This window comes from Syzygium oleosum, unplaced genomic scaffold (genome assembly GCF_021117445.2).
Source record: "Syzygium oleosum isolate NSW1041296 unplaced genomic scaffold, Sole_v2.1 Sole_v2.38, whole genome shotgun sequence".
NCBI lineage: Eukaryota > Viridiplantae > Streptophyta > Magnoliopsida > Myrtales > Myrtaceae > Syzygium > Syzygium oleosum.
Window position 1 is genome coordinate 1,480,901 of NW_026607522.1, and position 25,635 is coordinate 1,506,535.

Below are 25,635 nucleotides of genomic sequence, written 5' to 3' on the forward strand. Positions count from 1 at the left end.
TCCAACACACCTTTAACGGGCCACCGTCAACACGTCTCAAGCCCGCATCCATTTGGCACACCGGCCATTCATGCCTTCACGCGAACCGCCGTCAACACGTCCCAAGTCTGTAGCCCTCCGATCAATCCGGGCTTGTCTCATGCACATGCACCACAACACAATTCGAAATTCTCACAAGTCGTACCAATCAAACTCAAGGCATGCTCACCACAATATTCCACCAACCCGACCTTCAAGTCGGTCACATTCAACTATCAATTCCACTCACAATCGCCACGATAAGCCAATCATTGACTCACCACAATAGCCACAAATATGCACCCACAATCATCCCAATTTCAAATCACAAGCTCACGATTCCGACATTCAAGTCAACACATTCAATTAATCCAATTCACCCACAAGCGCCACGACAATTCAGTCATGCTATTTATCTCAGTCAATCACTAAATTAGCCACACAATTACCGCCACAATAATTCACAAATTGAGCACAATCAATCAAATTAGCCCACGCCTAATTTAATTCCTAACCCAGTACCAAGCACACTCTAAACAAGTCTAAAAATACCCATAGTCCTAAATAAGGAATAGGAGGTCACTTACTTGGTTTTGGCCCGGAGAAAATCTGCTCGGGCCTAAAATGGCCCGGGTGGACAGTGCTGGACTAGGCACGGGCGTTGGCCAATGGGCGCGTTGGCCGGCCAACACGGGCACAGTGGCCGAATGGCGTGCCTAGCGCACGGGCGCGGTGGCCGAACGGTGTGCCCGGGGCGCACGGCCGAACAGAATGGACGACGGGCCAGGGCGACGGGCCGGCTGAATGGGCAATGCGCCTGGACGACGGGCAAGGCGCCGGGTCGGATGAGCAAGGTGCCGAGCAGCGGTCGAGCAGCTTGGTCGGGTGGGCAACGGGCCGGCCACGGCCTGGGCAAGCCCGCACGGCTAGGGCCGGGCCTGGCCGGGGCTGGGCCGGGTTTGGTTGTCCGGGCGGCGATCGGCGGCGACGCAATGGCGATGGCGACGGGCAAGGCGACAGTGACGCGGCGGCGACGAGACTGACGGAGAGGGGTGAAGGTCGGCCGGCGGCGAGGGTGAGAGAGGAATAGGGGCTGAGTGAGGCGACTGGCGACGAGCTTCGTTGGGCAACGGCGGCACGACGGTGGCTGGGACGACGACGGCGACGGCCAAGCGTAGCTTGGATAATGAGCAGCTGCCCGGCGGCGGCGGCGGCAAGCGGCGGTTTCGCCAAACGAGGAGGCGTCGGGCTTAAGAGAGAAACAGAGGAGAGGAGGTCACGCGGTGGCCGGCGGCGGCACGGCGGCGTTGCGGACGGCCCGGTGACGGAGGATGGGCCGACGAGCGGCTGGGCAACACTGGACCGCGGCGGGCACGCCGGCGACTTGCTGTTGCGCGCAACAGGAAGAAGAAGAACAGCCAAGCCGGAGGAGGGGGAAACGGCAAGATGGGCGGCGCGGCGCGGCGAAGCCAGTTGCCGAAACAGGGGAGGGCATCGGGGAAGAGAGAAACAGGGGGAGGGGAGGTCGCGCGGTGGCCGGCGTCGGCATGGCGGCGTTGCGGGCGGCCGGGCGACGGAGGACGGGTCGACGAGCGGCTGGGCAACACCGGACCGCGGCGGGCACGGCGGCGACTTGCTGCTGCGCGCGATAGGAAGAAGAAGAACAGCCAAGCCGGAGGAGGGGGAAACGGCCGGACGGGCGGCGCGGTGGCCTGGGTGGTCGGGCGATCTGCCGGAACTGACTAGCGCGCACGGGGCGGCGACGAGCATTGGTCGAGCGGCAGAAGAAGAAGAAGCAAAAGCCATGCCGTCGTGGAAGAGAAGGAAGAGAAGAAGAAGAAGAAGGAAAAGAGGAAAGGAAGAGAGAGAGGGGGCAAGGTCTGAGCATGTAGAGGGTGTGGACGGGCGTAGAGGAGAGAGAGAAAGAGGGGGGCCAAAAGTCAAACGTCATCATCGCGATCCAACGGCCCACGATTCTAACCCACAAACGATCCAATGGTCCTAAATTAATCCTAGAATATAATAAGGGACAAAGTCCAAATTAAGTAAATCACACTACCCTGAGGGAGGTCTACTAGTCCAAATCCGCACCCGGTCAAAAATTTACTTTTCACATATTCCGGGCAATATCGAGGCTGGCCACAATAATATCGACACCGTCCAATTAAATTCGTCCCGAAACTCTGAGAAATTCGACACCAAAGTTTGGGCTCTAAATTACGGCCAAATTCGATTGAGTGCGATTCTAGCGAAATCTCTAATTTAAAAATAACAACCGAGAGTGATCAGTTCCTGGGCAAGATTTTACTATAAGCACACTAACGAATTACACGTTTTATAAATCTCAAAAATAGGCCGAAATTCGGAATGTCATAACTCTTCCCCCCTTACAAAAATTTCGTCCTCGAAATTTACAATCCAACCCAACTATTCAAACAAATGGGGGTATTGGTGTCGCATCAACTCTTCATTTTCCCCTATCGCACCTTCGGTTCCATAACGTTCCCAAATCACTTTCACCATCGGAATCGTCTTGTTCCGCAAAAGTCGCACTATCTTGTCATCGATCCTTACTGGCCTTTTTACGTACGACACCCCGTTGTCCACGTCTATTTCTTCATAATTCAGCACGTGGGTCGGATCTGGTTTGTACTTCTTTAGCATGGACATATGGAACACATTATGAACATGAGATAAATTTGGCGGTAACGCGAGACAGTAGGCCAGAGTGTCGATTCTCTCTAAAACTTCGAATGGACCCACATACCTCGAGCTCAATTTTCCTTTCTTGCCGAACCGTGACAATCCTCTCATAGGTGACACTTTGAGGAAAACGTGGTCCCCCACTTGAAACTCCAAAGGCCTACGTCTCCGGTCCGCATAACTCTTCTGACAGCTCTGAGCTGTCCTTAGTCTTTCCCGGATAATCTTTACCGTTTCCATCGACTGTTGAACCAACTCGGGACCCGTGATGCTCCTCTCACCAACTTCGTCCCAACAAATCGGTGTTCTGCAAACTCTGCCATATAACGCTTCCAACGGTGCCATTTTGATACTTTGCTGATAACTATTGTTATAGGCAAACTCAACCAAAGGTAACTGTTCTTCCCAACTGCCCCTAAAATCCAAAACATATGCTCGCAGCATATCTTCTAAAGTCCGAATCGTCCTCTCAGACTGGCCATCCGTTTGTGGATGGTAGGCCGTGCTAACTGTAACTCCGTCCCTAATGCCGTCTGAAGACTTTTCCACAAAGTGACGGTAAACTTAGGATCATAGTCCGAAGTGATCGTCACTACTACTCCATGTAGACGAACTATCTGTTGCACGTACAGCTCTGCATACCTCTCTAACGCGAAGTCCTTTCACGCTGCCAGAAAATGTGCTGATTTTGTCAACCGATCCACTATCACCCAAATCGAATCATGGCCCCTCTGGCTCCTCGGTAATCCCATGACGAAGTCCATCGTGATGTATTCTCATTTCTACTCGAGGATTTCCAATGGCTGCAACATTTCACCCGGCTTGCAATGTTGCGCCTTCACTTATTGGCATGTTAAACACTTAGCTACATGCTTGGCCATGTCCACTTTCATGCCGTTCCACCAATAATGCTGTCGTAAGTTCTGATACATCTTCGTACTACCCGGGTGAATACTGTAATTACTATGGTGGGCTTATGATAAAATCTCCTCCTTAAGCTCTGCATCATCAGGCACACACAACCTTCCACGGAACTTCATAATCCCACCTTTGGATACCTGAAAGTTCGGTTTTTTTTTTTTGGGTGATGTCCAATTCCAGAATCTTCTGGATCTTTGGGCCCGTCGACTGTAAAGCCTTAATCTTAATTTGGATTTTCGGTTCAATCCTTAATGCGGCAAATAGACTTGAAACATAGCTCACTTCAAACTTAAACTCTGAATCCCAGACTCCCTCCAACAGAGTCCATTCTTTGACCATCATATGCACGATGCTCGATTTCCAACTCAGTGCATCCACTACCTTATTAGCCTTTTCGGGGTGATATAAAATATCGCAGTCGTAGTCATTAAGGAGTTTCATCCAATGACGCTGTCTCATGTTAAGGTCTTTTTGGGAAAACAGATACCTTAAACTTTGGTGGTCCATATAAACCTGAAATTTTTCTCCACACAGGTAGTGTCTCCAAATCTTAAGGGCGAAAATAATCGCGGCCAGTTCCAAATCGTGTGTAGAATAATTTAGCTCGTGCGGTCTCAATTGTCGCGATGCGTATGCCACTACTCTTTCGTATTGCATTAGCACGCATTCTAATCCTCTTAGCGACGCATCACTGTAGATCGCATAACATCTCGGTCTTGACGGGATTGTCAATACTGGCGCGGCTGTCAACCCCTGCTTTAACTCTTGAAAACTCCTTTCGCACTTATCCGTCCATTCACATTCCATTTCCTTTTTTAGCAAACGCGTCCACGGTGTAGCTAACGCTAAAAAAAAAACCCTTTTCACGAAACGTCTGTAATAACCTGCCAGACCTAAGAAGCTCCGAACCTCGATTACTGTTGTCGGTCTTGGCCAATTCACGACGGCCTCAATCTTCATCGGGTTCACTGCAATTCCTTCCCCGGGTATCTCATGTCCTAAGAACGCCACTCGATGAAGCCAGAATTCGCACTTATTAAACTTAGCGTAGAGTGCGTGTTCCCTTGAGGTCCGTAGAACATTTTTCCAAATGTAACTCACACTCGGCGGAACTCTTTGAGTATACTAAGATATCGTCTATGAATACGATTACAAACTGATCCAAAAATTCCTTAAATACCCGATTCATTAAATCCATAAATGTAGCAGGGGCGTTAGTCAATCCAAATGGCATCACCGTAAACTCGTAGTGTCTATATCTCGTCGTAAATGCCGACTTCGGTACGTCATCCTTCTTCATCTTTAATTGGTGATAGCCAGTCCTCAAATCGATCTTAGAAAACACTGACGCCCCTTGTAACTGGTCAAACAGGTCATCAATCTTGGTAGTGAGTACTTATTCTTAATGGCCACCTGATTTAGTTGTCTGTAATCAATGCACAACATCAATGATCCATCCTTTTTCCTCACGAACAACACTGGCGCTCCCCATGGAGACGCACTCGGCGGATAAAACCTTTATCCAATAACTCCTGCGTTTGGACCTTCAATTCCTTCAATTCCGACAATGACATCCTATAGGGCACTTTCAAGATCGGTTCTATCCCTGGGGCTAATTCAACCACAAACTCCACTTCTCTATTAGGTGGCAATCCCAGCATTTCCTGAGGAAAGACATCGGGAAGATTACACACCTCGGCTATGTCCTCGAGCCTTGGTTCCTTAACTAACGAGTTAATCACAAGATAGTTATCTTTCCACACCTCAAAGACAAAGCTCAATTCATCCAATTTCAATCTAACAGTCTCCCAAAAACAACTCACATCGGTTCTTTACAAAATCTGTAATTCCTAAGCAACACTCATCCTTCCCAACCCGTCCACGAATATCGTCAGTAATCCATAAATCCTTAAACCGATTGCGCTTATTCACCAAAAAAAATTGATTATAAGTCTTACATGACCACTCGAGCGATAACTTCAAAATCATCTCCTATTGCACCCAATATCACATCTAGACTTTCGCGGCACATCCTCTGATTCCTTCCCCACCACAGCGTACATCTTTCCTTACGTCAGTAGTCAATTCTGATTATTTTGCGGGACAGCTCCCGCTTAATGTCCTAAATGCGATCTCTGCGATTGCATCAGTGGTCTAACCTATCGGTTCAGCAATTTCTCACTTGGTGACCTTACTGTCCACATCCATAACACGTTCCACTTCTACCTCGGCCATAGTCATTCCTATGCCCCTTTCCACAAGACCGACATGCAGCATTGGAGTAGTAGCTCGGCTTTCCAAAGTTTTTTTCTTACTAGAGGGACAAATCTCTTGTTCTCGGTCATAAGCTTCTTCCCAAAGTTCCCATTGTCCCTAGCTGGCGTGTACCGCGATCCATATACGATAACCCTCTCATTCATATCCCTTTCAACCGTTTAAGCCTTGTCATACAGCTCATTACAATCCCTTAAGTTCATTAGCATCAACTGACTGCGGAGATTCGATTTCAGTCCATCCCAGAACCTCCTTGTCCTATCCACACGATCATTGACTATCCTTGGTGCGTACTTAGACAACCTTACAAACTTGACATCGTACTGATCGATTGACATTAGCAAAGCCGAAGAAACTCTGTCATTTTCTGTCCTCGCCCACTCTCTGAAAGTACCTCACATTGAAGGCCTCGATAACGACACCCCAGCTTGGAAATATGCCCTCTGAAATATCCTACTTCGGGGGCCCTCTTACCAATCCTTTGCATTTCCTTAGAGTTGATATATAGCCAGGGTCACTTTCTCCTCATCAGTGCACCCGAATACCTCAAAAGCAATGTAGCCTCAGGGTCACATTTACCATCGAACTTCAGAGGTTTCAATTTCAAATATTTTTCCAACCAGCTGACGCATCTATCTGATTGCATTAACTTGCCCTTGACCTTGATTCCCAACATTTCTATTATGCCCATGATTCCCGTTATTTCCATTGGCGGCGACAACAGCGGCCTCAGCATTAGTAGCAACAGTCGCATTTTACTGCTCAGTCTGCCTTCCCATTAAAACTCCAACTTCCTCGAGTGCCCTCAAAATCTCATCCTATCTGGGATCCCCCACAACTCCAACTTGCAGACCTACACGACCTTGACCTCGACCTCTTCCTCGGCTACTCTTACTCACAGGATTCACACCACCCACTTACCTGCTATAATTCCCCTCGGGAATTAAAGACCTAGGCCAACTATACCAGTCTAAAGCCCTAGACAGTGAATCACAACAATAATTCACTAAGCAGACATCCAATCATAAACAACACCTAATCACAACCAACAAAGTTCGTGCACTTACCTCAAGTCCTGACGCACCTGCATCTCACGTAATATTGCATAAAAATCACTCAACAATCACAATCACACAGTCTGGGGTACGCATGGCACACGAGTCTCCCTAATTGGCTACGCCAAAGTCATCGCTCCTTATCACTCCAGGCTTCGACCATCTTGGTTCGAGCTAACCTGGCTCTGATACCAAATCAACCGGAATGTCACGCCACGCACCCTACGAGCGCGCGATCATCCCTCGATGGTCGATCATTGAACACGACGTCCCAGGCACGTCGCCGACCCAACCCAAACATCAGAGATTAGGCACGTGCGGAAACAAATAGAAACAACCCAGACAATTAATAATGACAAGGGGTAGCAGTAGAACGAAACAATAACTGTAATTCCTACTCTTGGCAGATACATACGACGCTCACAAAAAGACAATCCCAAGCTAGGCCACAACAACAGAACCACATTCCTCAAAAGAGACAATAGTTCACAAACTTAACTCCTCTACAAAAAGGGGAACTCAAAATACCGGGTACTTAACCCGTCCTCGATCTCCGAGATACCTTTGCAGCGTCTCCAATCACTCATGGTCGCGGATCTGAAATGGTTATATAATAACTGTGAGAACGAGTCTCAATAAGCAACCCCCTATACCCCACATAGGCCAATGCGTACCCAGACAAGTCATACATGCAATCTACCCCATAATATGTAAAATTCGCATCATTATACTTACATTGCCATCAAGCCCATGTAAACTCTGCACGTTAGTCGTCAAGTGATAATGCAATAATAGTAATTAAATAACACATCACAATCGCTCAAACACCAACTACACTTGCACTCAATCAATCCAACTAATTCAACCAGCCAATTCAATCACACGCTCAACCAGCCAATTCAATCACACTCAATTCGCATGCGTGGCCGAACATCTTTCTCACGACCCGCGCCACTGTGCCTCAGGTCCATTCTTACTGCTCGCGCTACTGCGCCTCAGGCCCATTTGGCACATCGTCCATTCATGCTTTCACACGGACCGCCGTCAACACATCCCAAGTCCGTAGCCTTCCGATCAATTCGGGCTCAATTCTAATGACCGACATAAACACGTCCCGGTTCAACACACCTTTAATGGGCCACCGTCAACACGTCTCAAGCTCGCATCCATTTGGCACACCGGCCATTCATGCCTTCACACGGACCGCCGTCAACGCGTCCCAAGTCTGTAGCCCTCCGATCAATCCGGGCTTGTCTCATGCATATGCACCACAACATTATTCGAAATTCTCACAAGTCGTACCAATCAAACTCAAGGCATGCTCACCACAATATTCCACCAACCCGACCTTCAAGTCGGTCACATTCAGCTATTAATTCCACTCACAACCGCCACGATAAGCCAATCATTGACTCACCACAATAGCCACAAATATGCACCCACAATCATCCCAATTTCAAATCACAAGCTCACGATTTCGACATTCAAGTCAACACATTCAATTAATCCAATTCACCCACAAGCGCCACGACAATTCAGTCATGTTATTTATCTCAGTCAATCACTAAATTAGCCACACAATTACCGCCACAATAATTCACAAGTTGAGCACAATCAATCAAATTAGCCCACGCCTAATTTAATTCCTAACCCGGTACCAAGCACATCCTAAACAAGTCTAAAAATATCCATAGTCCTAAATAAGGAATAGGAGGTCACTTACTTGGTTTTGGCCCGGAGAAAATCTGCTCGGGCCTAAAATGGCCCGGGTGGACAGTGCTGGACTAGGCACGGGCGCTGGCCAATGGGCGCGTTGGCCGGCCAACACGGGCACAGTGGCCGAATGATGTGCCTGGCCCACGGGCGCGGTGGCCGAACGGTGTGCCCGGGGCGCATGGCCGAACGGAATGGACGATGGGCCCGGGCGACGGGCCGGCTGAATGGGCAATGCGCCTGGACGACGGGCAAGGCGCCGGGTCGGATGAGCAAGGCGCCGAGCAGCGGTCGAGCGGCTTGGTCGCGTGGGCAACGGGCCGGCCACGATCGGGTGTTTCAATTTGGGCCGGGCCGGGTGGCCGGCTGGTGGCGGCTGGTGGCGACGCGGCGGCAACGAGCGGACGGAGAGGTTAAGGTCGGCCGGCGGCGAGGTGAGGAAGAAGAGTGGAAATTGAGGAAGCGGACGCGACGAGCTTGCCGGGCGGCCACAAGTTGGCCGGACGACCGGCAGCGGCATGCCCAATCGTGGCTGGGACAAAGACGGGTGCGACGGGGGCATGCGGTGGCAGGGCGGCAATGGGCTGATTGCCAAACAGTGGGAGGGCGTCGGGGAAGAGACAAAGGGACGGAGGTCGCGTGGTGGCCGGGCAGTGGCACGGCATCGCTTGGCGGCCGGCGTAAGGACGGGCCGACGAGCGGGCTGGGCAACACTCGGACCGCGCGGGCATGGCGGCGACTTGGCTGTTGCGCACGACGCCAAAGAAAAAAAGAATAAGCCCAATAGGAGGAGGGAAATGGCCGGACGGTGAAGGCGGCAGCAACGGCCGCTGCTGGCGAAACAAGAAGGAGGCATCGAGGAAGAGAGAAACAGCGGAGGGGAGGTCGCGCGGCACCGGCGGCGGCACGGGCAAGGCTGCGGGCGGCCGGCGACGGAGGACGGGCCGACGAGCGGGCCGGGTAACACCAGAGCTTGCGGGCGAGCACGGCGGCGACTTGCTGCTACGCGCGACAAGAAGAAGAAGAACAGCCAAGCCGGAGGAGGGGGAAAAGGCCGGACGGGCGGCGTGGCGCGGCGAAGCCAGTTGCCGAAATAGGGGAGAGCGTCGGGGAAGAGAGAAACAGGGGGAGAGGAGATCGCGCGGTGGCTGGCAGCGGCATCGCGGCGTCGCGGGCGGCCGGGCGACGGAGGACGGGCCGACGAGCGGCTGGGCAACACCAGACCGCGGCGGACACGGCGGTGACTTGCTGCTGCGCGCGACAAGAAGAAGAAGAACAACCAAGCCAGAGGAGGGGGAAACGGCCGGACGGGCGGCGCGGCGCGGCGGTCGGGCTGGTTGGCGGCTGCGGACGGCAGCGTAAGCGGCTGGCAGCGGCGAGCAGCAGGTGGTCGAGCGGGGAAGAAGAAGAAGCAAAAGCCATGCCGTCGGGGAAGAGAAGGAAGAGAAGAAGAAGAAGAAGAAGAAGGAAAAGAGGAAAGGAAGAGAGAGAGGGGGCAAGGTCTGAGCATGCAGGGGGGAGTGGACAGGCGTAGAGGATAGAGAGAGAGAGAGGGGGCCAAAAGTCAAACGTCATCATCGCGATCCAACGGCCCACGATTCGAACCCACAAACGATCCAACGGTCCAAAATTAATCCTAGAATATAATAAGAGACAAATGCCAAATTAATTAAATCACACTACTCCGAGGGAGATCTACTTGTCCAAATCTGCACCTGGTCAAAAATTCACTTTACACATATTCCGAGCAATATCGAGGTTGGCCACAATAATATCGACACCGTCCAATTAAATTCGTCCCGGAACTCCGAAAAATTTGACACCAAAGTTTAGGTTCTAAATAACGACCAAATTCGATCGAGTGTGATTTTAGCGAAATCTCTAATTTAAAAATAACAACCGAGAGTGATCAGTTCCCGGGCGAGATTTTACTATAAGCACACTAACGAATTACACGTTTTATAAATCCCAAAAATGGGCCGAAATTCGGCATGTCACAGTCCATCCAGCCGGTTCCCTCGACCCGACTTCCCTTCTCCTCCCTCCCCCCCTTCTCCTTCGCCGCGAACAACAGCTCATCACCGCGTCCGCCGTAACCAGTCTGGCCTCACCCCACTGCCCGTGACACCGCCGTGCCGCCTCGACCGCCTCCGGCTTGCCACCACCACCCCAGCCTTTCCCCTGTGCTACCGTCACTCCCCGTCGCCCAGCAGACGACGCGGCCGCTCGCTGCACGCTCTCGCCGAGCCTTTCGCTCGCCGCCTAGCCCGGCTTGCTCATTGCATTGTCGCCCCAAAGATCTCTTTCGCCCTGTCGCAGCTGCTTGTCGCCACCACTGCCGCCCAGCTAGCCGCCCAGCTCTCCAGCCAGCCAGTTCAACCGCTCGCCGAGCGCCAGACCGCCTGCCCAAGCCATGGCCAAGCTCGCCCAACCGTGCCGGGCCGTCCCAGCCGCTTGCTTGCTCGCTCGCCCGTCGCCTGGCCGAGTACCCTCCATGGCCGAGCACCTCGCCCTTGGCCGAGGGTTGTGCCGAGCGCCCCGGCCATGGCCAAACGCCTTGCCGGCCACCGTACCCGTTGCGCCCTCTCCCGCGCCGAGCCGCCACTATTCCCCTGGGCCATTTTGGGCCCTTTACCAGTTTTTCCAGGGCCAAACTTAGATAAGTGACTCCCTAAATCCTACTAAGTACTTTTTGTATTATTAGACTTGTTTAGGGGTTAATTAGTATAGATTTAGTGGCTAATTGGTGGATTAAATTGTGGTGGTTGTGTGGCTTAATTAGTAGCTGAATTATGTGGGTTCAATGACCGGATTGTCGTGGCGTTTGTGGGTGAAATTGACATTTGAATGTGCCAACTTGAATGTCGGATTGGTAGGCTAGTGTGGTAAATTCGCGATTTGAATTTGATTAGTACGACGTGTTAGAATGGCGAATTGTGTTGTGGTGTATGTGCATGAGGAATGTCCTGAGGCGTGGTTACGCGGGACTAAGCCCGGATTGATCGGAGGGTTGCTAACCTGAGGCGTGGTTATGTGGGTGTGGCGAGAAAGGCAAGAATAGACCTGAGGCGTAGTTACGCGGGTCAAGGGAAAAATGTCCTAAGGCATGGTTACGCGGGACCGAGCCCGGATTGATCGGAGGGCTGCCAACCTGAGGCGTGGTTACGCAGGTGTAGCTAGAAAGGCAAGAAATGACCTGAGACGTGGTTACGCGGGTCAAGAGAAATGTCCTGAGGCGTGGTTATGCGGGACTGAGCCCGGATTGATCGGAGGGTTGAGCCTAAGGCGTGTTGACGCGGGTTGTGGATAGTTGCTTGGCCACGCATGCGAAATGTGTTTGGTTAAATTGAGTGAATGTACGTGGTTATGGTGCTTGAGTGTTTGTGTTACATTCTTGAGTTACTATCGCACTATGGTGATTTAACTAATATGCAGAGTTGACGCTTGATTTAAGGCGAGGTAAGTTTGTTTGTGTGGATTCGAATGTATTGGCTGATAGATCGCATGTTAGACTCGTCTGGGTATGCATTGGCCTAGGTGGGGTATAGGTTGTCTGCTTATTGAGATTTATTCTCATTGCTGTAATGCAAACCATTTCAGATCCCCACCCTTGAGTATGCCGCCAGCTAGGCGTTTTGGGATCCCCATGCATACGGTACATGAGGAGATTGAGTATCCGGTAGGTCCCAACTAGGCTTACATTAGGCACCTTACAACAGTCTGGGTAGACGTGGGGTTAGAGGGCTTATAGCGCCACACCTACTTGGCCTGGTTTCATCGTGTCGAGTTGGAGACTACTGGGCCAATTCGTGGTTTTGAGAGGCTACAGCATGGTAGTGAGGATGCGGTGAATTGGGAGCCCTGGGACAAGTATACTCCCGATGGCGAGGTGACGGACCCCGACGATCCACCGGAGAACCCTGGCCCAGAACCCGAGCCCGAGCCCGAGGAGGAGCCTATGGAGCTCGAGCCCGAGCATTCGGACGAACCGATCAAGATCAACTTCGATATTGAGTCGGAGTCTTCAGGGTCTAATTCGGATTGGGCACCGTAGGAGTGTTGGGTGCTAGGCTTAGAATCTTTTGGTGGAGCCCTTTTTGTGTATTCCGTAGTCTACCCTGCCACCTGTCTCTTTTTTATGATGAAGGTGGATGCTAACCCTAGAAACTTAATGTATGAATTTTATGGTCTCAAGCTAATGATATGGGTTTATTGATTTGTACAAGTACTACCCTTTTGTCATTGTTTATTGTCTGGGTTATTTGATTTCGGCTTCCGCTTGCGTTTGGGTCGGCGACGCGTCCTGGGACGTCGCGTTCAATACGACCGCAATAGGGGTATCGCAAGCCCGTTGGGGTTCGGGGCCTGACAAAGCAGGCATTAGCTTTCGAAAAAACAAAAAAAAGGCAGGTGTTAGCTTGCCAGCTTTGGCTTTATGTATCACATTTTTCAGACATAAATGCTGAAAAATTTCCGTGTTGGTAAAGTTTTAATGTTGCCGGTAATCCTCGATTACTATTGGTAAAGAAATATCACCGTTTACTTGTCAATTCACCCTTTAGTAAATTACCAATATTGTCGGGATTTTACCAATGTCCAAACAAAGTAGCAAGTCATCAACTCCTGTAAAATTCTACAAGTATCATTAGTAATTTACCGACATTATAGTAAATTTACTAACGGTCCACAAAATTAGTAACTCGCGATATTATTTTGAAATTTTGCAAGTTTGATTAGTAAATTACCGACTCTATAAAGAATTTGCCAACCTGCCGCTAACTTAGTAAGTCACCAACCTTTTCAACTTTTACAAGCTTGTTTTTTAAACTGCCAACACTATAAAAAAAAATTATCAACATTCCAAAACGTCCAAATGAATTAGTGAATTTACCAACTCTTCCGGAATTATACAATCAACTTACTAATACTTTAATAAATTTACCAACATTCCACTAAATTAGTAACTTACTGTCTTCTTTGTAATTTTGCAAGTGGGATTAGTGGAATACCAACCGTATAGGAAATTTCCGAAAAAAAAACAGTAAGCTACCAACTTCTTCAAATTTTACAACCATGGTTCATAAACTACCAAAACTTTTAAGGAATTTACCGATGATTTAGTGAATTACCAACTTCATTGAAATTTCGCAATTAACATTATTAGATTACCCATATTGTAAGGAAGTTACCAAAGTCCAAATAAATTAGTAAATTCCTTAACTTTTTAAATTTTACAAGTGTTGTTCGAAAGTTACCAATAATCTAATTAATTTACCAAATGCCAAATTAATTTGTATGAATTTGTTTCGAGGAAGAACGCTTTCTCCTTTTTGGGGTATTGAAAGAGAAAAAAGGGGCACTTGGCGAACTTTGTGCATGGTTTGTTTAACCTGGTCAAAGTTAAGCTTTGATGTTACGGGTTTGACCCTGTCTAGTTCCAAACCAACTGGCTGGTTCAGATCCAACACTTCGAAGAGGCCCACATGTTTTCTTTTGTTTGCCTTCGAGGAGAGCGAGAGGATCGTGTGGATAGTGGAGATCGCGAACTCTGTCTCGCGGTAGACTAATCGTGTCAAGCAGGGGCTCCCCTTTGACGAGAACGAAGATCAAGTTCGAAGCCGCGAAGTCCAGCGTGACGCCGAGGTAATCGAAGATATGCACAAGTAGATTATTGAATTGGGCACGAATGGAAAGCTGTACAACCATCGCACCTGAACAGAGCCAAAACCAGGAGCATCAGAAGCAGATTGGACACCAGTAGTGACCGTGCAACTCAGCGGACGACGACATTCGTCGAGGCCACAAAGAGGAGGTACCGCTCCTCGATGGTGATTTCGATGGCCGGCGTTGAACTGATGACCGGGTTTTGCAGGAACTGGACCATCTCCTTGTAACGCGGCCTACTTGGCAAAATTTTGTGGGACCACAGCTATTATAAACTCGAACTGTGAGATGAATATGTAGTTTAATATTTAAATATTCTAACACTTACCTTCACGCGTAGACTAGATTTTGACCTAAAACTAAAGCGTGAATATATAATTGAGGTAGCAAATAGCGACTTGAAAGATTGGAACTAAGGAACACTTGCTCTGATACCACGTGAGTTGGGATCATGATTTTGTTGCCATGATCAAATCACATAAACATGCAAAAAAAAATTTAGGCTTTATTCTTATCTTGGTAAAAGTACACATACACGTACTGTTCCAAAATGAGCGTGAGTCTATCCTCTGCCGAGCTTTGTGCGTGAGGTGTGTGAGGAAGAGAGCCCGACTGAGGCCCGAGACTAGAAAGAAGCATGGATTGGACGAAGATACCGACCGGAACTAAAGGCGGCTGGGCTATGGGCTTTGTTGGGCTGGGTCCAACTCTCAAGCTTCATGGGCTTCATGAATTGGATTTAATGAATTGAAGTTTGATTGGCCCTGGTTTTAATCCATTGTTTTTTTATTTGTTATCAATTTTTTCTTTATCTTTATTTTTTTTTAATAAATGCATACTCAACTTGCTGGCAAAAATTCAGTTGTCAACATACATAATTTAGCATTTGTGTTATTGCTAATTATTTGTTCTGCTGTTGAATAGTGTTGGCCAGACATTCGCCCAACATCGTACAATCTCACCTGAGAAGCGAATGATCAACCTCCGAAAGAGAGTTCCAATAATCAGTCTCATCCGAGTCAAGTCTAAGGATCAAGTTTTGAAATAACTGATATATGTTCCAATAGTTTTCATCAAAATCTTACATTACCAGCAGGCTCTACTGGAGATAGAATATAAGTAAATCCAAAAAGTTATACTAAAACAACATTTACAGAACGGGGCGTTACCTTCAAGAAGTGACTTTTCCATCTCATGGATGAGGATAAGCTACAAGGAAAAAAAGAGCAAGCCGAGCTCCATAGCAGGAGCAGAGAAGCCAAGAGTTGCGCGAATCACCTGAATCAAAGCCATTTCTCCCCTACACTTGATTCCAATCCCATCAACTGCTCAAATGGGAACCACAAAAAATGTGTATTTTATACAAGGGTTTGCATGCACTGTTCCTCACAGTACTTTTCGAGCTCTCTCTTCGCTAACTTATGTTTCGCTCTCTCTTCGCTAACTTATGTTTCTGTTTAATTTCTCCAAAAAAATGCACATTCTATCATCACACTGTCGAGACAGCTTTTTCCGCGATGCGGTCAGGGAAAAGACTAGTTTAGATGTAACGCCCAAAAGGCTTGCCGAAGGCCATCGATTACGCGTGGGCTCTCTTAAGCCCTTATCTTGCACGAGGTTGAGTTTCATTTTAAGTTTGATTTAGCCCATGAATATTCTATATGAAACGGGAGTCGCCATTAGCCTATTGGGGTCGGCTAGAAGCCAAGTGAGGTACGGGAATATACCTCAATCATAGCAATTGGAAACAAATATGCCCAATGATTAAGAAATCATTAATATACAAACACCACATCACGGGTAATTAGAGCAACACTTGGATGGGCTTCGGATCAATTCAATCTACACCCCAAAGAGAGTGACCAGCAAAGGAATGGTGATGACAGCCCACATCCAGCAAGTTCAAGGCACAGCAACATGGTTATTTGTTCATAAAATTATCACCAATTCACTATAACATTCTCCTAAATCATCATACATGTTCACATGAGAAAAATGGCATCACAACAAGTCGAAACTGAACTCCAGTTAGATAAGCCAGCAAGTCCAAATTTCATTCCAGCATGATTAAACATGACGATGGTTCTATTTCTTTCAAAATTGACTTGTATTCTTTACACCCATTCATTGCCCAGTCATTTTATGAAAAAGTATATGCAAGTATCAGCTATATATGAATAAACGTTCAGGTTGCAAAACAGAAACAAAACAGACACTCCAATCATGATTTAATATCAAATCAAAAGTTTGGTTTAATCCCTGGCTATCCATAAAAATGCTGAGGTAAGAGATCGTATTTATCTTCATCACATGCCAGAGGGGTATTGGTAGGAGGACCGAAGAAAAGCAAATGTTAAGCAAAGCCTACTGAAAACTCGGTTTCACAAATCGCAAGACATCAATTCCCCTAAAGCAATCAATAATTCCCCAAAGAGTTGCAGCTACTACAAATTTTTTTGGGCAAAAGAACACTACAAGTGCCATAACTTGTATACGGCGCTCACTTTAGTGCCATAACTTTTTTTTGGATCACTTTAGTGCTAAAATTTTTGAAAAACGATCACTTAAGTGCTAAATTTTTTGAAAACGATCACTTAAGTGCCAACTCCGGTGCCGTACATAATTTTTCGCCGGAAATCGACGTGGCATTTTTTTATTAATTTCTGCTCGACGTGGCTCACCGGAGATTGGCACTTAAATGATCGTTTTTCAAAAATTTTAACACTTAAATGATCGTTTTTCAAAAATTTTAGCACTTAAGTGATCGTTTTTCAAAAATTTTAGCACTGAAGTGATCCAAAAAAAAGTTATGACACTTAAGTGATCGTTTTTCCTCCGACTTGGCACCAAAGTGATCCGAAAAAAAGTTATGGCACCAAAGTGAGCGCCGTACACAAGTTATGGCACTTATAGTGTTCTTTTGCCAATTTTTTTGGGACTTCAAATATTCAAGACCTCAAGCTTTCCAAATACGATCACAACATAATACCAACTCAGGATAGCAAGATGAAAACGAAGAAAAAGAGAGAATAGGCAAGGAAGGATTCGCCTGCAGTGAATTGATCTTTCCTTACCAAATTTACATGCATATACCCGTACTCAAACCTTTCAAGTTGCGAGCAATGCGGATGCGGAAACAGCAGGAGTTTCACCCAGTGCTGTACAACTTCGACTTCATCCTCGTGGGGCCTTGAAACAGAGCAATAACAAAAATGTGAATGACGGACAGAAAAGAAGAAACACATGTACTGAAGGCAACAAAATGTAGAGAGAAGGATAGAGAGTCCACAGTTACGATCGTGGCCTTGTCAAGCGCAGTTGGCGAGCTTCTCCGAGCTTCCATTTCGAGAGACAAGCTCTCGGCAGCGTACTCAGCGGATTTCAGCAGACACCATTGTTCATTCACAAGTGAGGCATGTCCAGTAAACAAAACATTTTAAGCACTAGCAGAGAAAGATGACAAATCTAATCCAACAAGAGTATATAACAAGTTTAATCCGACAATAAGCATATGACCAGCAGAATCAACACCGTTATACTCGAATTTTGGCAAACATAATTCAGTATTGATTTAGTTTCATATAGGACTCGTGTGCAAGAATGGACAATGACCAATTCACCACCTATAAAACGAGGACTGATATTTTTACGATGTCAAAGCATGAATACTAAACAGAGAAGATGTTAGCATGGCGCTGTGAAGATTTACCTAAAAAATACACACTTCTCTAATCTTCACTCATTTACACACATATATGCAAAAGCACTCACCAAACACCTCATTGCACTCTGTTTTTATTCTTTCCTCATACTTTTTAATGTTAGTTCATGGCAAAGAAGTAATCCATCTAAGGCAAGACCCTCTAGGCTCTCGATAGATTCAAGAGTAAGACATCACTCCTCTTTACCCCGGTCAGAATTCACCAGTCCATGTATTTTGCACCTCAAACGGTTCTACCTTCATATTATTTTCGGACAAAATCACATTATAATGCATGCCAATAGGCGCATCTGCCTCTCGAGAAATTTGCTATCCTATCATATCAATATGAAAGCTTCCCTGGCCACTATGGCGAATAGCAATCAGTGCAATTGAGAAATCCTCCAAATGGCAGCTCAAAGGAAATTGACGAGTGTAATCAAATTCGGATGCGCAAAATTATCAAGCATCGCTATAGCAATAACAAAGTAAGACCACAATACCAATCAGCAGAGCAAGAGAATAAACAACCAGCAAGCATAATCTCAACCCAGCGAAGCGAATATAATTCGTCAGAAGCCGAAACGAACTCATGATTCCCCTTGGGTATACATTGCTTGCGGCGTAAGTTGACATGCTTTGCTCATCTAGATATTTGATTAACATGAATCAATACCTGGCAGAATATCAGAAGCAGAGACAACATATAAGGATGGATTTGAACAACAAATGAAGTAGTCATGGCATATGGAGATCTCGGCCACAGTCTAAAATCACTGGAAATAGAGACGCCGTAAGTGAGTCGAACATGTATATATTACACAACGATCATTCCAGACACTAAAGCATAAGAATGCTTCTCAAAATTGTATTCCGATTTCGTTCGGGCATTATAACGAACATTTGGTGATCAGTTCAAAAAAAGAACACATTGCAAGCGGGAGGAGGAATGAGACATTGTAGCACGATGAAGCCTTGGAGGCCGTGAACGACGACGGTTCCCGTCATCAAAACATGCCAGGATGAGAGTGATTTCATCGACTACTTCGTCGATGAAGATGATCCTAGTAGAGTATTGGTCGCGCGATGACCTCCTCTCTCCCTCTGTGTCCAGAAGCAAGCGAGAGCCAACCCGTGCCTGCAAAATCGTGCTGGTTTTTCATCCAAGGGTTAATTCGTGTTCCCCGATCGAATCAATTAATCGAAACACGCAATTCGAAACACACGATTCGAGACTTGTTCTTCAAGTAAAAAACCTGGGGGAACAAGGTGCCCCCCACATACGTACCTTCAGTAAAGAAAATTAGGGGGTCGATCAACCCTCATCCGAGTTGTATGCGGGGGATATGAGCGATCTTGTCCCAGTCCTCGCCTCCATCTCTCTTGCACCTCCTCTCCAATTCTGGGCAATCGAAGATACCCAGGTAAGTAAGGGATGCGAGCCTTCGCATTCCTTCGAGTAATGACGTCAGCGAGGGGCACGCGAGGATTGTGAGCCGCTGAAGTGATTGGAGGGCCTCGAGCTCTTGTAAATCCTTGAAATTGTCGCACCTGCCAATATGGAGGCGCTCGACATTGCGGACCCGTAGAAGCCACCGCGGGAGAGACGCCAGTTTTGGAAGGAGACTGAGATCCACGGAGCGGAGATTCTGAAGTCCTCCATGAAAATCCAAGTCGTTGTTGATGTTGCCGCTTTCGTCTTTGCATAAATCCAACTCCTCACAATCCCAAATATAGAGATGCACGAGGTTCGATAGATGCTGCAGTGAGAGGGAAGTTAACCGATGACATCTAATGATGTGAAGAGATTCGAGGGAGGTGAGGCTTTTCAAACACTCCTCAAGCAAACATTCTGGATGCTCCGTATCGCTGATTTCCAGGCTCTTCAACTTATTGAGCTCAAATATCATATTTATCAATGCTGGGTTGGACGCAACCAGCGCCAATTTCTCAAGACGTGGAGTTTGTGGCATGGCTTTCAATTTCGTACAGCCATTGATCTCTAATTCCAATAGGCTAGGAAATGGTGGTGTTGAAGTGGATGAATGGCTTGGCTCGATGTCTTCCAATTCAGGCAGACTCCCAATCGATAAAGTCTTGAGGCGAGGTAGTTGGCCTAGTGGAGGTAGACGTTTACATCTTCCGCAAGAGAAGATGCATACCTCGACTAAATTTGGCAAGGAAGCCGTAAGGTTTTCCGTCATCCACTTTGGAAAGCTCTCACCTTTATATTCCCAGATCGTCAACTTCTGCAGATTTGAGTGCGGCTGCGGTCCACCTAACAGCGCTTCATCTCTATTCCCGATTACTGCATTATCGGTATCGAAATCCCCCATTTAAGTTGCAATGATTCCAGAGAATGCTTTCCTATCAAGTTCGCGCCTTGGATTCTCGCTACCACATCCGTCACGCTTCCCAAATTTTCAATGCTAAGGCTTCCTCGGATGTCATTAAGTCCATTTAGCTCCTCAAGTTCACAACAATCCTTAGCAAGAGCTTTATCTTTGGGCAAAATGAAGCGTGTTAGCCTATGCAGAGAACTCAATTGCCCTAGTCCGCGTGGCATATATCCAAGTTCACGACAACCATCTATGTCTAGATTTCGAAGGTTGACTAACTTCCTTATATCCTTCGGCAATTCTTTAAGGAATTGACAACCCTTGAGATTAAGTGTCTGCAAATTCTGCAATCTCGTAATGGAGTTAGGAAGCCTTTCGAGTTCTAAATTGTAAGAGAGATCGAGATACGTGAGATGCTTCAACTTACCAATGGACCTTGGCACCTTCCCGACATATGTGTAATACAGACCCAATATGCGTAACTTTTTGAAACTTTGAATGAGTAGGCGTAGATCTGCTTCACTTGTTGGTCCTCTTGATCCAATTTCCCGATATCTAGCGACAGACAGAAATGTTCTCAGGGGACTTGCTTTCAAGCGTGAGATTGGAAGTTCACCCATAATATTGGAATTTAAACGAGGAGATAAATGACGAGCTCTTTCATGTATGGATTTTGTGTCGTCCAATGCCACCCAATACTCGGTCCCCGCAACTAAGCAAGCTAGATCATGCATCAAATCGTGCATCTTGCAAGTCCCCTCGTTCGTGAAAGGTTCTTTTTTAAAATCTTGGAAGAAGTTGCTCCAAAGTAGATCCATGAAATATCCATGAGCAATGTCTTCTAAATGCTGACTTCTATTTGATGGCTGGATAAATCCTCCTGCCATCCAAAGATTGACCAAAGTCCGCTTCTTTATCTCATAATCTTTGGGAAACAATGAACAAAACACGAAACATTGTTTCAAATGTGAAGGAAGATGGTCATAACTAAGCTTAAGAACTAATTTTATGTTGTCTTCCCTTTGAGACACATCTGGGAGCTCATTTTCTTTGAATTTCAACCATTCGTGCTTACTTTTCTTAGAGAGTAAACTCCCAACAGTTCGAACAACCAACGGAACCCCAGAGCACTTTCTAACTATATCTTTACCAATAGCTCGCATGTCAGGATCTTGTAATTCCTCTTCTTTACAACAAGCCATGTGCATTAGTAAATCAAAAGACATACTTTCGGATAAGCCCCCAAGAAGATGAGGCGGAGCAGTGCCGGTGATCTTCGCAACCGAAGGAAGGCGTGTAGTTATAAGGATCTTGCTTCCTTTAGCTCCTCCAACCAATAAAGTTTTCAGGCTTGACCATCTTTCTCCTTCCTCATTCCACAAATCATCTAAAACTAAGAGATATCTCTTTCCATCAATTGTGGTCCTCAGTTCACTTTGCAACCGTTCCATCGAAACCTCGGTTGGTTCTTTCTCCTTTGCACAAGCAATGATATTTTTCACTATATTTTTCGTGTCAAATTCATTAGAGACACAAACCCACATTTTCAAGTTAAATTGTTTACTGACCATCTCATCATTATACACACATTGAGCAAGAGCTGTTTTTCCAAGCCCACCAATACCAACTATCGGAAGGATGGAAACATTCTCATTCACGTTTGAATCCAATAAGAATTCTATGATCGTCTTCTTATCATCATCTCTCCCTCTAATATCTCCCTCACGTATAAACGAATGTGTCTCTTCTCTCTTCTGCCACTCTCTCTCTACTCGCGAATCCACGGAGCGCTCAGCCAAGTGGAATCTCCTACCGGCATTAATGACTTCTATTCTCTCCCTCACTACTCTTATTTTGTAACTCATCTTCAATTTAAAAGCAAGCTGGTTTGAACTTGAGAAAAATGCCTTTACCTCCTTGATCATTGCATTGTGGTCCCTCAATTCTCGTCGTGTAGCTTCAATATTGAATTCTTCAAGCACATCTTGCGCATCATAGAATGCTTCTTTCAATTTCTCAAGCCAAACTCGGATTTGGCGACTTTGGTTGGATTGCTCCTCTGCATCGTCCAATACAGCCCGAAGAGTGGAGACAGTGTCCTCGAGCACCTCGAGTTCATGCTTGATGCCCCATAACTTTCCAACCTTATCTAGTGATTGAGTAATCAGATTAGTAATGATCTCTCCAGCAATGCTGATGATGACAGCTTCCGCCATTTTTGTTCTCTCTCTTTGTTTGTCTTCTCTGTGCATCAGAAGATATTAATCTAGTCAGTTCGAAGGCTAGAGACTTCTAGGGAAAATTACGAAATTTAGTCACAAACCATTTTTACGGATTCTAACAAGTCTTACACTTTTCAATTTTATCAATATAGTCATAAATCTTTACGTAAAATTTCAATATAATCCTTCATACTAATTATCACTTGAAATTGGTGACTTCATACTAATTATCACCTGAAATTAGTAACGTGGTGGTCCACTTATTGTTGGCCATCCTACATGTTACGGTTGACGATTTAACGTGGACAAAACAACGCCGTCTTTTTATTTATTTATTTATTTTTATGTTCTCCTTTTCTTTCTTTCTTTTTTTTCTTCACAATTGTTTATCGTCATCCATCTCGCCATCGCTTGGCCAAAGCTCCTCCAATGGTCCTCCATCGATGCCCACTACTGCCTAGACCTTTGGTGGCATTCATTGACCCATGGTCGTCCACCACTATTACCTTGATCGTCCGATCTAATGGCTCGAGCTCCTCTATGGCATGGAGTTGCACATTCTATTCATACCTAATAATGATTAGCTGATGGATCTCATAACTCCCCTTTCACATTAGTTGCATGTTCAACATTTATGGATGCCAAGTTAATTTTATGTCATTTCATTTCCTTCTAATTCCTCCTTTTCTCACTGGGATTTCCGAAAGAAATTATGTGACTTGTAAGTATGTAAGTAACTAACAAAATTTCATGTGATTAGTAACTTTCTACAAGAAATTCGGCTTTCAGCTAATGAAAAAGTACTGACCTGTTTTCATGATTACTAACGTTTTATATAAAAGGCAACCTTTCTAGGTTGATTCTTATCGTCCCATATATATATAAAGACAACTTTGAACAAAATCGATGGTTTTTGCGATGTAATAGTAAATCTTATATAACATGTGGTTTGTAACTTATTCATGGGATGAGTAAGTGTTTGCCTTATAAAAAGTAATTACCACCAACCCTGTTTAATTAAAAAAAATGTTAGGTATTGGCAAACCATAGTTAACCCTCCCACGTGGTCCAGAAAATGAAAATTAAAGTTTATTTTTCTCAGCAGATGCAAATAAAAATTTCGCCTGAAGGGGGCTAAAGAACAAAGCCTAGCTTTTTTCTGATGATGCCCATTTTTCCTAGTTTCATCACAAGCTTTCCATAGAAGACAGTGCACGTTCACGTGTATGCCCAACTTGTTTACCAGAGACATCGAGTATTAAGTGTAATAAGATTTGGATCTTGAAAAGGATGGAAAATTATTATAGCTGTCTGGGCAACTTCAACATCTAACTTCAAGTGGTAAAGAAAATTTATCTTCATGAATCTCTGCTTTTGCCCGAATAAAAAAGAAAGAAAAAGATTACTAAGTATCATCGTGAATGAAGGAGTATGAAACCTTTTCTGTGCAAAAAAGAAATTATACTTTGGTACTGAAGTCCCAATGAGCGGGGGGCTAATAAAAGCAAGCTGATGAGGATGTCTTTCAACTTTAAATTTTCATACGTAGAAAGGTAAAACAGCTCTTGAAGTTGGCTAATCTTCCCTTTTGAACTCTATTTAGAATTTTTGGAAATCGGGACATGTTATATGTTTTCATGTGCCCAATTTGGAAAAGGCTAAATAGCTTAAATATGCAGATCTTGAGGGCCATGTTTACACCATAGAAGTCATATCTCTAAATCCAAATAAAAGACGTTGATAGTTTCCCTAAGCATTCTTTGCTTCATCGGGCTATTCATCTTCAGAAAAGCTCTCTGATTAGTTGCTATGAGAAAGAACGAACCTGGCTAATCGTGGGCTGATCGACGGCTGACCAACAAAGGCGAGGCCACAACCGGCGAGATCAAGAGAGGAGGACAGGAGACGGTGTCGGCAAGACCAAGAGAGAGAAATGAGATGAGACAGCGTCGGCAAGACTCCAGAAAGAGAGAAATCGAGGGCACTGCTGGGGAAAGTTGAGAGACTAGAGAGTCTAAGAGAGATGCTAGCGATGAGAGTGAGAACCAAAAGAAAGTAGCGAGGGTCTTAGATATAAAAGATTTAGCATCGTTCTGAACTGTTTCAAACCGGTTCTTCCTAAGGCTGGCTCCCAGAATTTTTACATGAGAGTTGAGCGGTTCTCGTGTGAACAAGTGTAAAGTTGGGCAAGTTCAGTTCGGTTCCGGATTGAACCGACCCGGTTGCTCACCCTTAATAAAAATGTTACATTTGAGTTCTAACAACAAACATTATAAGGCTAATCCCTCGATTAGCGAAAGGGAAGGACCATCATGAAGCATAGAGTTCCTTTTGTGTAAATAAATTAGATAGCCCATTATATAAAATAAAAAATCAATCATACAATACGTTTGATCAATTAAAATCATTTAATATCACGACTATTATCAAACATAATATTATTTATATTTGATGAGATTACAATGGAGATTTTACCTACTGCATATTAAAAGTCAAATGTGAAAGACTTGTAGTAGTCATTGTATTACATAAAGGATGCGGTAGGAGAGGTAACTCTTCTTTGCAACTCTTCCGACAAGATGTAATTCTCCTTTTACCTTACCGACAATACGTTTCAAGACAATCACTTCAATTATTGCGATGTTACTGTTCATCCACGTATGGTGTCTCTCTTGTGCATTCTTCTTTTCATGCCTTTTAACTCTGTGTGTCGTCGTTTTGCTTTAGAAAAACAAGAGAGTCACGGGAAGGTTCAGCGAAAGATCCTGACCAACCGGTCAACTATGTTGCACCGACACGTTAAAATGGCCAACGTGTCGGTGTCCGACACCGACATGCGTGTCGGACACGTCGACACGCGTGGACACGCCTCCGACACTCGGTCAACACGGTGTCGGATTTCCGACACGAAATCAACCCTCCGGACACGCCTCCGACACGCGAGTCCGGCGTGTCCGAAGAGTAAATTTGTAAAAAAATAAAAACAGAGAACAATAAATGGCGTCGACCTCCAAATTAGGGCTAAA

At 45.9% G+C, this 25,635-nt stretch overlaps 1 pseudogene; it reads right to left on the reverse strand.

The window, feature by feature from the left end:
• LOC130135879 (putative disease resistance protein RGA3) overlaps positions 1–24,674 on the reverse strand; it is a 42,471-nt pseudogene extending 17,797 nt beyond the window's left edge.
• Between the last annotated feature and the right edge of the window lie 961 nt (positions 24,675–25,635).